At 45.2% G+C, this 12,933-nt stretch overlaps 1 protein-coding gene across 4 annotated transcripts in view; it reads right to left on the bottom strand.

The window, feature by feature from the left end:
* Nucleotides 1-12,933, bottom strand: part of LOC146855138 (solute carrier organic anion transporter family member 1A2-like) — a 643,199-nt gene that overhangs the window by 107,463 nt on the left and 522,803 nt on the right. The gene's annotated exons all lie outside the window — the stretch shown is intronic.

Below are 12,933 nucleotides of genomic sequence, written 5' to 3'. Positions count from 1 at the left end.
ATACCAGATCAAAAATGGGTCAATCAAAGTCGCTACGAACAACTGGTGTTACTGAGAGCGTAAAGACTCGATCTACTATGAACCTTAAAGCCAAGATACCTCCACCAAAGAGCAAGGAAAGCAGGAAAACCGAGAGATCTAAAAGGAAACGCAGAGAACCGCCAAATATTGGCCTAACTGCAAAGACAAGGAGAATCACTCCTGTGGATAATGTCGAAAAATCCACCACCCACCCAGGAGTAGTCTTGGAGGATGGAAAAGAGGGTGACCAAACATCTCACTTATTAGCCCCCCCCAAGGATCTGCATAATGTGGGAGATGATTTTTGGGGAAAAATGGAGGCAATATTTTATAAAACTTGCCAACCTATTTATGACAGACTGGATGGGATTGAAAATAGATTGACTTGTTTGGAGCTGCAGTATTCGGCAGCACAGTCCTGGCAGAAAAATGCTAGCAAATGCCAGGCATGCGACAAATCATCAGTTATGCCCCTCAATAAAAGTGCTACTATTACTAATACTGTACCCACCACCACTCCACCTATAATAAATACCAACCCGCAAGTGCCGGGACAGGTTACCCGGGATACCATCAAGACCATTACAATAGGTAGCATAGCGAGTGGGGGGAATGGACTTGCAGCAGTAAGCAGTAGCCCAGTATTAAAACAGCCAGGAAGGGAAGCATTTAGTAATCCGGCGACAAGAAAATTCCCAAACATACACCTCCCTTTAGAGTCTAGACCCTACGCGATAATACTGGCAGGGGTTAAGCCCCTGGGCACAGATACCAGGGAGGATTACAGGGAGTTGAGGAATAAATGTGTATACTGGTTAAATTGTAACCGCCCCTTGCCTCCAAATGTTTCAACAGAAATTCTCTTTGTGCGTCGAGTCAATTGGGTTGGCCCAAAGAAGAAAACAATAGAAGGTGATTGCATTATAATTAACTTTAGAGATACCAAGGCAGTGGAGCACATCTGTCAATGGCAAAATCCTAACTCTTGCACTCCAATTCTTTCTCTGCCATTGTCCTTCTTCTATTGTGATTACCAACAACCCAATTTAGCGGGTTGTGGCCAGAGAGATTCTAACACGCGGCCCAGAAACCCCAGAGAACCTAATATGCAGTATAAGACAATTGGGTCCTCTGGATTGGAAGACTGTGATTGACGATTAAACCCTCACCGTAAAAAGAACAATATAAGTAAACCAGCCATAATCTCTGTGGAAAAACGGGTAGTATGTACTACCTTAATAGAGGAAGGTAAGGTTAGAAATAGTTCTTCCAAGGAAATAATACTGGACCAGCACCTGAAGGGGGTAAAACTCCAACCAACAACTGAGACTGGGGTAATACTACCGTTAAGTTATACCATAGCCTTAGTTGGCTCTGATGGGAAAGCTGACTCTGGTGTTACAACCAACGTGAGAACCCCTATTAGTAACAATTTGATCCACCTAGAAAGAGAAAGCCCAAGCTCATCACGACAGAGTTTAAGACTAGATAAGGGAGGCTACACTGATAGTGGCCTATTGACCATAATTTCCTGGAACATAGCCGGTCTAGGCCCAAAAATAGCAGACCCTGACTGGTTGGGTTTTATATCCAAATTTGATATATGTCTCTTCCAAGAGACATGGTTACTAGACCCCCTTGTATGCAATGGATTTCTCAACTTCCATATTCCAGCCCTAAAAAGCAAAAGAGGCCGGCTGTCTGGCGGGCTAACTATATGGCTAAAGCAAGACTTAGGATGTCGAGTGACCCAAAGACTTAGCACCAGTGATGATATTTTATCTGTAAAGATTGTCCCAAAGTCTGGGATTAACCTAGAAATTTTTAATGTTTATGCGCGAGGTCTTCCGGGGGGAAAAAGGTCTCCAGTTGTACAATTACTGGAAGAAACAATCGATTCCCTGCCCCCCAACATCCTGCCTATTATAGCAGGTGATTTTAACACATCGTTTGAACCACTGCATTTTGATGACATATCACAGCTTACTGAAGAAGAAGATGTTAATTGGGGAATTCCACCACTTGAGATTGCACCAGCAAAAAGGTGGACGGAGGCCGCAATTCAGTTAAATGGCCTTTGCTTAGGTAATCACATGAGAGCAGCGAATGGCAGAAGTCTGTCCGATAAACAAGGTGCAAATACTTTTGACAACGGTCGTAGGGCAAGTAGAATCGATTATTTATTGATCCATATTCAACTCTGGCCCCACTTTAAAGACATGGAGGTAGTTAATCGGCAAGAGAGCGATCATCATCCATTAGTCTCATCATTTAATACGTCCTTGCTTGGTCATTCACCACCATTGCAAGTCACGTATGAGTCTGAGCATCTCCTGTCTAATAACACTCGCTACCTAAAATGGGACCGGATTGCTGAGGATCCAAAGACCCTACTGGCAATAAATGGAGAAGTAATTTCTGCACTAGAAGTATTGGGTGTACAGGTAAAGGGCCAAAACTCCCATCACCTAGTGGCAGATATCCACACCACGCTTTTCGCGGGCCTGCGAAAATACTTTCTTAAACCCACCTCCGGTAGAAATCCCAAACTTCATAAAAAAGAGGGCTGGTATAACAATGAGTGCAGGAAAGCCCGGTCAGAGCTTGGCAGTGCACTCAAACAGAAAGACATATCACTTGTAAGGTCTGCCAGGTCTCGTTATGGGAAGACACTGAAAGAGGCAAAGGCAACTTGGGATACTGAAATGTGGAAGGATCTACTTGATGCTTCCCGGAATAAGAATAGTAAAGTTTTCTGGGACACATACAAATGGGATAGGGGTGGCATTGCAGAGCGGCCACAAAACAACGTGGCGCAAAATGCTTGGGTTGATTATTTCAAACCCCAGTATGCCGCACCGTGTGAAAACAGTCTTTCTGAGACCTTCTCATTTGTATTTTACGCTGAGGCCATATTCTCAATAAAAGATGTAGATAGAGCCTTGGACAAAGTGGTCAGAGGAAAAGCCCCTGGCATGGACGGAATCCCTGCAGACATGTTTGTTAACGGTAGAAGTCTCTGGTCTTGTTACATTATGCAACTTGCAAATGCAATTGCTCAGGGAGCCGTCATCCCGTCCTCATGGAAGGGCGCTGAAATCGTCCCAGTATATAAAAAGGGGGATAAAACAATTGCAAGTAATTATAGGCCAATTAGTCTAATTGACTCGATTCAAAAGATCATAGGCCGCTTGTTCCTCCACAAAATCCAACTCTGGATTGACGATTATGACATTTTGAGCCCAATGCAGGCAGGGTTCCGTTCCCGGATAAGTACTATTGACCAAGTCTTCCGGTTTGTCAACTTATACTGGAAGACGGTGGTCTTGGGGAAAGGTGCCCTTTACGCAGTATTCGTGGACCTAAAAGCAGCCTTTGATTTGGTTCCAAGGAGCAGGCTATGGCAGGTTCTGGGGGAAATGGGTATTGCTCCTGAGCTTCTCTCCGTGATCATCTGCTTACATGAGGAAAACGTTGCCCGGGTGCGGTGGGGGGGTATGGGGGAGGTGACCGAGGACTTCCCGGTCGGCAGGGGAGTGCGGCAGGGGTGCGTCTTGGCACCGACCCTGTTCTCACTGTTCGTCGACAGGGTGGCCGGTCGCCTCTCACTGACCCGACCGATGCACCTGCTCTGGCCGGTGTACGCATCCCTATCCTCATGTTTGCGGATGACACGTTGATTATTTCGAAGACCCCCAGTGGCCTATCGAAGGCCCTCCGGTGTTTTGAAGAATTCTGCACTGTAAGGGGTCTGGAAGTTAACACGGGAAAAACCAAATTTATGTCATTTAACGGATCAAAATCCTTCAAAGGGAAAATATACATGAACAAGTTACCTTTGGAGGAGGTTACCTCATTTACTTATCTGGGGATAACTTTACAAAAAGACATGCGTTGGGGTTGCCAACTAGACCGCGCCGTGTTGCAACATAAACAAAAATCAGGGGCTTTCCTATCCAGATTCAAAAACTCACTCACAAAGCCAATCTCTCCAGTTCTAGAAATCTATGGAACGTCGGTCCTGGGCTCATGCCTTTATGGGGCTGAGCTCTGGGGCTTTGGCAATTTGAATAGTCTGAAGGTCCTAGAAAATGCTTTTCTTCGCAAAGTCACAAATCTTCCACCTAGTACGCCATTGCTTCCCCTATTATTGGATCTTGGCAAAAAACCCCTAGAACATCTGGCGAGGTTACGTCCAATATTATACTGGCGTCGACTTTGGTGCACAGATGAACTCATGCACTATAGGAGTGGCTTTGTGGACATAATTGAATCCGATAGGTCCCAAAAAATAACCTGGTTGCTTGAGATAAAATCCCTTTTGGGTAGTATAGGCCTGATTGAACTTTGGAAAAACCCTGCATGTGCAGTTTTCCCCTCCAAAGAAAAGTTGAAAATGATGTACTGGGAATGGGTTTATAAACTAGAAACTGCCCAAGGCCTCTCCACCCATCTAACGTCCCGCTTCCTAGAGCTAAAAGTCCAACCGCTCAAAGAGAAGTTTTGGGACATTATTGAAAAAACCTCCGATCGCAAGCTATATTTTCAGCTGCGGGTGGGTACATTACCAGTTGCAGATTTTACTTCTAGATGGGGGGGACCAGGTACTAGTAATGATAGGTGCTATAGATGCGTAGAAGAATGCGAAAACATACGACATGTACTATTCTTTTGTCCAATGTATGTAACACCACGGAAAAAATGGATAAAACCAATTTGTAAGTCTATGGGCATCAGAAGATATGCCATCGCCCTTCGCATTCTGTGCAATGATCCTGCACCCCCAATTTGTATAGCAGTGGCTAAGTTCATAGGATGGGCCTGGGGCATAAGGTCAAAAGCTCTGAGACTCAATGTAAACTCCTCACCCACAAACAATACAACATCTTGTTAACACCACCCGCTGCTGTTATCATAAGTAGGCAACTAATGCGACCATAATGTTATATTATGTTATCCCCTGTGCAATTTAAGCTGATACGAGCTGGTTCTATCTTCATGACTGTGATTTCTCACCTTTTTTAAAGGAAGAATTAGCTTGACGGACATTTAAAAATTTAATTGGAATTTTATTTTATTTTTTAGGTAATTTATATAACTGTAAATAATGTTTGTAAATGTGCTTTTATGTCTTAATTGCCGAATAAAGCTGATTGATTGATTGAGAGGGATCGGATACACAGCAAGAGACATGGAATTTAAGACAGAGAGGAGCTGATTTACACTCTTTCAATGGACACATTTAGTAGAACTGGTATTCGCTAGGTTGGTACAGCAATGGAGGGGCTTATTTATGTGAGAACAGGATTCCCCTTTATGTGCACCATGAAGATAGTGGACGGGGAGAGTAGACATGTTATTGTAGGGTATGTTAGAAGGCCTCTGTTAGAAAATGAGTCATTAGTTGTGTGGCCTGCACAAGTAATGGGTCTACATTTGTCCTTGACCGGGAACCAAACACCCCATTGTAGTACACAACTCGATACCATGCAGCAATTTACAAATATACACAAGCTGATGGAAATACTTCTTGATGGCATTGTTTAATCCCTCTTACCCCTCCCACATGGGGGTCTAAGACTACAACTCACATGTGTAAACATTATCTTGTCCCTAACTGCAGGGATTGAACATAAGTTGAAATAAGAGCACTTAATACTGGCACAAAAGCGAGTGGCTGTTAACCTCATTATTCAAACAAGCAGTTCATCATAGGAATAAATGCAATAATTACATATAACCATGGCTGAGGATACTTAATACTCGCACTAAAGCATATAACCTTTGATCACGAGTGGCTGTTAGTCTCATTATTAAAATAAAGCATTAGCAAGAGTAGATGTCTAAGCAAGACTGTAAGAGCTGTGTGCTCATCATAACTGTTAACATGAATAATGCAAATTAGTATCTGCCCTTAAAAGGCATCACATTTATTATTACTGCACTATGCAATTATAATCATTCCCCCCTGGAGGGTGTTTGCAGCATTCTTCTCATAATACCGCGCTTTTAATAGCTCCTAAAGAGCATCACCTTTGCAATAACTACACATGTAATCACAGCTATTCACCCCTAGAGGGTGTTTACCAACATTAAAACTTACGTCTTTAGGTCACAATGATTGCAGCCATAGTTTTGGCCCCTAGTGAGGATAGCACTCTCAGCTGTAGAGTGAAAGCTCCAGCCAAGGAAATACTCAAAATGCCAGGAAACCCTTGAGGGGTTATGCTTTTGAAGTCCCATCCAACTTAGGGCGGGGACTCTGACCTCTTTTGCGGGAAGACTTAGCTGCTCCTGCAGCCCCCCCTGCACCTTTGCTTCAATTTTGTGGTGACCGCATCCCCCTGGGGCTACGACAATGGCAAAACAAGTGATTCTCCAAGCATCGGGCCCAGAGATGGGAGGCTGGGCCTCTTCCCACAGTTGCGGGGCAGCGCGTTGGTGCTCCCTGGCTGATGTCACTTCACGGGCCCAGGGATGGGGTTCTGGGCCCCCTCACTGCTTAGGCGGGGGGAGCATGATTGTGTCTCCTCATTGGATCTTCTTCTCAGAGCCCAGGGATGGAGTCCTGGGCCCCTCCCTGCTTTTGCGGGGGAGCGGGACAGTGCTTCCTTATTCCATCTTCCTTCCAGGACTCAGGGTCCTTCTGCTTATGGGAAAGTGCAACTGCACTTACCCGCATTCTTCCTGCTCTAGGGGGCAGCCTCCAGGCCCTGGCCCACACAGAGGCAAGCTGAGGTATGGCGGCAGAGTCATATGTGCTTTTTCACCTTTTTGGCAAAAAGGTCATAGGTGGCTAAACTGCACCAGCACATATCTCAGGCTTCCTTTTGCTGATTTACACGATTCTGGTCTCATTTGGCTCCTGGCGGCAAGCCCTACCCATCTGGAGAACTCTCTTCTGGTCTCTTGGCCTCCAAGGTAAAAAACTTTGCAGAAAGTTGGTTTTCATGGCTCCCCGTGCCAGCCTTTCGCTTTGATCTTTCTCTGGGCTTCTCTCCTTCCTGCACAGAAGCGCAGTCTTTCCCCCACTTATTCTTCAGGGGTGCAAAGGGACCAGAGCCCCTGGTCCTGGGGAAGTGCTCCACTGGTCCTGAGGGCAATCAGAAGCAGAGCTCATAGGCCAGATGACAGAGAGAGGGCTCTTCCTTCCAGTTGTCCATGGTATCAGCCTCCAGCCCCAGTGTTCAGCAGAAAAGCACACCCAAGAGAAGCTCTCCCCCCTGCGCAAGACCTTTTAAGTAGGGCCAGAAGGGATGCACCTCTCGTCTGTCTGGAGGTGCCACATCACCTTTCTGCCTCTGTTTCAACCTTCCTGCACAGCCTTCTGGGATTCTTCAAGATGGCGTCACCAGCAGCAAAAGCGGCGATAATTTTCAATCACCTCGTTGCTGATATGCCCCTATGAGACATGTCAGAACTTTATACTAACTGGGAGAAATCCTGTATATTACCTGTTTACAAGGACTTTCAATTTGCGCCAAGATCAGTCGAAGTGCAGAATATTACATGGGAACAGTGTACACTGCGTACTGGGATAACTTTGTGGATTCCTACGGATCCATTGCATGGCGAATTGTCAGATGTGTTGCTATTTGTTTTTATCTGTGACCCAGCGAGGACTTACATTGGGCACTGTCAAAGGTTATCTGCCAGCTCTGAGCTTTATTACATTTTACTGACCAGCCGTCCTTGTTCAAAAATTTTCTTAAAGGTTTGCAGCATATGTTTCTGCAAAAACCTTTTGTCATACCATGAGGATGCTGAACTTTTACATAATTTGTTCCAAGGACCACCAGGTGGACGATCAGCTCTTTGTGGGGTTCTCTGTAGCATAGAAAGGCAAGGCAGCACAGAAGCAGCCCATATCATGATGGACAGTTTTAAAACCAGGTATGCAGGGCCCGATTCACAGAACTAACTTAAGACAAAATCCTAAACTTACTACCATTTTGGTATTCACAGAATGCACTTACTCATTTTGGTATTCACAGAAGGCACTTACTCATTTCGGTATTCACAGAAGTTAGGAGTCCTAACTTTAGGACTCCTAAATGCCTTCTGTGTATACCGAAACTCTTGAAATTAGGATTTTTCTCAATTTAGTAGTAGTAAAGTTAGAACTCCTAACTTTAGAACTCCTAAATGCCTTCTGTGAATAACGAAAGCCTTAAAATTAGGATTTTTCTCAGTTTAGTAGTAGTATAGTTAGGACTCCTAACTTTAGGACTCCTAAATGCCTTCTGTGTATACCGAAAGTCTTAAAATTAGGATTTTTCTCAATTTAGTAATAGTAAAGTTAGGACTCCTAACTTTAGGACTCCTAAATGCCTTCTGTGAATACCGAAAGCCTTAAAATTAGGATTTTTCTCAGTTTAGTAGTAGTATAGTTAGTACTCCTAACTTTAGGACTCCTAAATGCCTTCTGTGAATACCGAAAGCCTTAAAATTAGGATTTTTCTCAGTTTAGTAGCAGTAAAGTTAGGAGTCCTAACTTTAGGACTCCTAAACTGAGAACAATCCAAATTTTAAGACTTTCGGTATTCACAGAAGGCATTTAGGAGTCCTAAAGTTAGGACTCCTAACTTCTGTGAATACCGAAATGAGTAAGTGTCTTCGGTGAATACCAAAATGAGTAAGTGCCTTCTGTGAATACGAAAATGGTAGTAAGTTTAGGATTTTGTCTTAAGTTAGTTCTGTGAATCGGGCTCGCAGTGCCTATGTAGCACCCTCGAGAAGGCCTGAGGGCTTATTCTACTTACTGGAGCCACTGCTGCTACTGCTACATGTACTGCAAAGTGCCTGTCCTGAAAATTAGGGGTGTGCAAAATTCATATAATTATGCAAAATTTCATCAAGATTATGCAAAACTGCGCATAATTGTGCACAATGCAAACCCACCATTTCACATTATATTTTAGTATGGAATGTGGTCTCATGTTAATTTTTTAAGTAAAGACATATTGAACAAAAGCAACACAAATATCAGCTGCTCGCGTTCAGTTGTTCAAGGGCATGCGTGTTTTGCCGTAAACTTTTACTGTGAATGGCTCCGAATTTTGCGTAGTGGCGTAATGGTGTCAATTTGGGAATTTCGTGTAACAAGTGTAATGTAAAATTCCCAAATGTATGCAAATTACAGCAGGGTACTTTTTCATTTCGTCCAGGCTGCTACGTGAACATCAGTGCGCACATTCATAAGGCACTATTGCTTCAGCAATCAGGTCCATTTGAATGGGCATTTTGCCCATTCGATCTGGCAGTTCTTTTTATTCAGAGCCATTCCACAGACCCACCGCCTTAGAAGATACTGCTCTGGTATCTATTTACAGGGTGAAGAATCTGCTGTTAGTAGTATCTATCAGAAAAATAATCTACCTACCTTCGGTAACCTACTTTTTGGTGGATACTCTATTGAACCACAGATTCCTCATCACCCTCCCACCTCCACATTTTGTTGAATGGTCTTCTTTTCCATCTTAAAGGTCCCATTTATAAATCTGCATACTGGTCCTTTCGTTATGCTAATAGGCTCCGTGTGTTTCTGAAGATGTTTTTTGATTCAGCAATTTTATTACATTTTGCAAAGAGAATATAAGACACACCATCAGCAAACTGCAAAAACAATACATCACATGACCACGGTACAGGCTATCAAATTTCAAAGTATCATAGGACAAGGCAATATCAGCATACACAAACCTGAGTAGAGCCTTAAGGTAATTGACTAAGTCATTTCCCCCATACTTGACCGTGCTCTAGGGGACAACCCTGTGCTTCACACACAGTTTTTTCTTGTTGTGCACACTAGTCCACCCCCCATCGCCACTGTGAGAGCGTAGGATGGGATGGGCTTTTTCAGCGGGTGGCAATGTCTTGTTTGGCAACCATAAAGGGTATGCCTAAGAATGCTCGCTCAGTCCTAGTTCTTCTTCAGCCCTCAAGAACTCCTAACAAGAGCATCAAGGTAGAAAGGGTAACTTCCCATTTAATCACTTCAGTCAACTCACCCACCATCACTGACCAAAACACCTGAATCCTGAAGCACAGCCACACCATATGATAGAAATTGGCGGAAGTCTCACTACATCGGGGGCAAGTGAGTTCAGGGAGGAGACCCACCTGGTGTAGTCTAGCAGGGTAAAGATAAGCACCATAGAGGTAGTAAGTTTGAATCAGACGTAGCCTGGAAGAGATAGTAATAACCCTAGATGTCATCAGTGCGTCTCGACAATCGTCATCTTCAAGGGATTTAGGGTGGCTTGTCATTAATGATCAGCGCTCGATTAATTTTAAAGATCCACCCTTTGCCCAGTGCACCCATGAGAAGCTTGCTTCAAGTGGACTGAACTCGGGGAGAGACTCAACCTGAGAGATATGGGATTGAAGCGCGAGACGCAACGGAAGGTATTTGTATAATTGTGTGTTGATAAGGGTGTAGGTTTCTTGGAGTTCCTGAAAAGAGCACATGAATGCCCCTGACTACAATGGGATTGAAGGGCGAGACGCAACGGAAGGTATTTGTATAATTGTGTGTTGATAAGGGTGTAGGTTTCTTGGAGTTCCTGGAAGGAGCACATGAATGTCCCTGACTACACATCACCCAACTGTGAAACAGAGATAAGGTTCCACCTCTTAAAGCCTCGCAGTGGCACCACCTCATGCACCCAGGTACCGTGCCAGAGCGGAGTTTGCTGCATGAGTATTGTGTCCTAATGAGTGTGACACATGGCGGCCCTCCAAGTCTGAAGAACCGTCTTGGTCATGGGGGGAATGCTTTGAGGGATTGGCGAGCCATAGAGCATGCTCAGTAACTATTTGGGAGAAGCCCAAGTGGGAGAACACAAGTCGATAGGCAGGATACGACCATTCCCCGTTAAACCGTCTTGAATCATCAGGAGGTGAGAGGCTATGTAAAAGGTACATATTGGCCATACCTAAGCCACCGTCATATGGGGGACATTGGCAGTGAGCAAGGGCCAGACATAGTCTGGTTCATTGCCACAGGAAGGAGAACCACGTCCGCAGTATGAGGAGTGCTAAAGTTTGGAAAAGATAAAGAAACCTAGGTAAGATCATCATTTTATAGAGAGATATGCGACCCACCACATTAAGAGGAAGGGACTGCCATCTATCAAGGTCAGATTTAGCCTTACGCACCAGGGGCTCCAGGTTAAGGTGCCAGGTAAGTTCATGTTGGAGTCCCACCGAGACACTGAGATGGAGGATGGGAATATTGTCTTGCCAGTCAAAGCAGTTTCGGGTTGGGCCAGGGGTACTAATACTGATTTAGAGGGGTTTACCCAGAGAGCTGAGGCCCCCCTAAAGCTCAATCCCTAGCATGAACAGGGGTGGAGACAGAGGGCAACCCTGTCTAGTCCTTCATCTAATGGAGAAGGCCTTAAAATTAACACCATTGATCTGGACTTGCGAGGGGGGTTGGAATATAAGGCTTGGATAAATCCACAAAAATAGTCACCAATCCCGGTATGCAGAAGTACAAGTCGCAGGTAGCCCCAGCCCACCGTATCAAATGCCTATTCGAAATCGATCGGTGAGGCGAAAGGTCGGGTGAAAGGAAAAGATGGTGGGCCAGGGCCACATGCAGGTGCTGGAGGCAATGTCTTGAGCTACAGCCCGACACAAAGCCGCATTGGACTAGGTGTATGAAAGTGTGGAGGACTTGCTTGAGATGGAGGCCAGCAGTGTGGCAAGGATCTTAACCTCACTATTGATGATAAATATTGGGTAGTAGTCAGCGCGTTCTGCTGACAGTGGCTGAGTTTTCAGGATCACACAATCGTGGCGGAGCCTACCTCTGGGGGAAAGGTGCCCTTTTATGCTACCCCCTTGTGAACGGCCAGAAGTTGGGAAGTCAGGACATCACAGAATTTTGTTCAGTACTCTGCAGGGAGTTTGTCTGGCCCAGGAGTATCTCATCAGCAGTGAAAGGCTCGTTCAACATCCGTATTTTGGTCTGGGACAAGCGATGAAGAGGTATGCCATGAATGAATCCGGAGGGAGAGTCCAGCTGGGTAGTATGGAGGGAGAGGGCATGCTCCTGTGCACAAATTCGTCCCTTGGCATAGCCCCACATAGTTGCCTTGCTGGGTGCCCAGAGGGTGCCAACAGAAGCAACTGATCCTTTGTTACTGTTATGCTTGCAGTTCAGTGCCAAGGGCCTGGACAAAGAGCTTGTCCTGAAGATACAACATGGTGAGTTGCCACATCTGACATGAGTCTTCCCTGGGGAAGCCAAGATGGAGGAGAAGAGGAGCGTGGCCTGATAGACCTCAGCCTCAGGGAGGAATCTGAGCATGAGAGATGGTGTGACAGTCATGATCAGGCATGAAGACGAGGTCTATGTGTCAGTAGGTGTGTGTGAATTGGCAGTGTCGTGGTTTCCATAAACTCCATGCATCACAGTAGCCAACCGCTTTGGTGTTGCGCCCTGGCAGAGGGGGACCTCGGGACAGTAACTGCATTGGCAGCCTCTGTGGGAGGTCTAGAAGGATCTTTGAAAGATCCCATAGGGAGGTGCCGAGGGCCAATGGGAGAGCATAGACACTTATCAGGTTGATTGGTTGGCCTTCAAGCATCCCAGTAATTGCAAGAAAGAGGCCTTGGGATCTCAACCATCACAAGAGACAGTCAAAAGGAAGGAGCGACGCAAGAAGATACTCCTCTATTGAGACCCACGGGTGTAGCCCGAGCAGAAAATCCTGTCATAGCTTTTGTGGGCCAAAAAGGGGCAGTGTCATGTCTTTTAGGCTAGTCCTGTCATGTACGCCCCTTTTCACACACATTTTCCCATCGACACGACAATAACAGTTATGAACAGGTGACCTTTTACCTAGTAGCTTGCCCCTGTCTCTTCGACACAAGGCTCTTAGGGGTTTATCATAATCTCTG

The sequence above is a fragment of the Triturus cristatus genome, chromosome 4_1, assembly GCF_964204655.1.
Source record: "Triturus cristatus chromosome 4_1, aTriCri1.1, whole genome shotgun sequence".
NCBI classification, from domain to species: Eukaryota; Metazoa; Chordata; class Amphibia; order Caudata; family Salamandridae; genus Triturus; species Triturus cristatus.
This window is presented reverse-complemented; position numbering and strand designations above follow the sequence as displayed.